At 34.7% G+C, this 1,577-nt stretch overlaps 1 non-coding gene across 1 annotated transcript; it reads right to left on the bottom strand.

The window, feature by feature from the left end:
• Window positions 1-284: 284 nt before the first annotated feature.
• On the bottom strand, window positions 285-389 carry LOC136234508 (small nucleolar RNA snoR109). Its single transcript, XR_010691388.1, has one exon. It is a non-coding gene; the product is annotated as a small nucleolar RNA snoR109 (small nucleolar RNA).
• Between the last annotated feature and the right edge of the window lie 1,188 nt (window positions 390-1,577).

The following is a 1,577-nucleotide window of genomic DNA, read 5'->3' on the forward strand; positions in this document are numbered from 1 at the left end:
CTCTAAAAGCTGTAGAAGAAGGACAATCACTTCGTTCTTACTTTTTCCGACCACTACAACATTTCAGACAGTCGGAATTTTGAAAAATTCAGGCTTAATCTATGCTTTTGACTCTTGGATATATACATTTACTACAAAACTTACACGAAAAATAAATTGCAGTCACCGACCGGCAAAGAGTTAATTTCAGACAAGGATCCGATAAAAATGACTAATTAAATCTCTATTCCATTTCATCTCCTTACCATTTTCATCATCATAAACTAAAACAAAACCAGAAAAAAGAATATGAGAAGATCGGTAAGCAGATATATCGACTAACAGATCCAAAATAGATATGAAACAACAACCAGCCAATAAAATTCTCTGAATCGATATAGCTAAAGCGGCTTTGGCAACAAGATGAAGACAATTAAGTTGTATGCCTTATCTCGGTACATATAGCTACTGAATCAAAACCATAAACATGATCTCTGCAACTGAAAATTAAAGAAAAAAAAAAAACTCAGAACAACCATTTGCGGCGGCGGAGCAATCAAAATAGTCTAACCTAGGAGATGAGATGCGACACTATTCCATCACCCTAATGGCTGCCTTTTATAGATCTATCGCAAGTCATATTAAAGTTGGGCTTCATTTGGGAGATCACAGCCCATATTATAGTTGGGCTTTATTTGGGAAACTCAGCCCATCGGCGGATGTGTGTTTCCTTCTTTGTTTGTTTGTCTATGAATAAAGGGTGAATTTGGAACTTAAAGTTCATAGATAAATATTTAATAGCCTAACCCTTAAATTCATGGGATAATTACTAATTTGACCCAATCAAGGACCTCAATTTACGTATCTAACCCACATTGCCTCAAAGTTACCAAATTAGACATTTTCATCCATTTTGGATAAAACTAACCTTAGTTCTATTTGATGAATCGATCTTCTTCTTCTTCTTCTTCTTCTTCCTCCTCCTCCTTCTGCTCCGCTTCATCCGCTTCTTCTTCTTCTTCTTCTTGTTCTTCTTCTTCTTCTCTGTTTCAACTTCTTCTTCAGTTCAATGCGACAACAATGGAGGAAAATGGAAAAAATTATGGAAAATAGAGGAAATTGAAACGATACCATTAAAGATGAAGAAAGAGGCAAAACCAACGAGAAAAGCAAGCGTATAAGCAAAAAATATACCATTTGTACGGGAAATTGAACATAATATGTCAAAAATCTCAAAAATCGTTAACGATTGGTATAAGAAATTGAAGAAGATGAAGAAGTTGAAACGAAGAAGAAGAAGAAGAAGAACAATAAGAAGAAGAAGAACAAGAAGCGGATGAAGCGGAGGAAGAAGAAGAAGAAGAAGAAGAAGAAGAAGATCGATCGATTCATCAAATAGAACTAAGGTTAGTTTTGTCCAAAATGGGTGAAAGTGTCTAATTTGGTAACTTTGAGGTAAGGTGGGTTAGATATGTAAATTGGGGTCCTTGATTGGGTCAGATTAGTAATTATCCCTAAATTCATTGTAAAATGGTTAATACAAAACTTGACATAATCATTATCACTCTAATATATAAGAGTATCTCCAACAGACTCTT

The sequence above is a fragment of the Euphorbia lathyris genome, chromosome 6 (genome assembly GCF_963576675.1).
Source record: "Euphorbia lathyris chromosome 6, ddEupLath1.1, whole genome shotgun sequence".
NCBI lineage: Eukaryota > Viridiplantae > Streptophyta > Magnoliopsida > Malpighiales > Euphorbiaceae > Euphorbia > Euphorbia lathyris.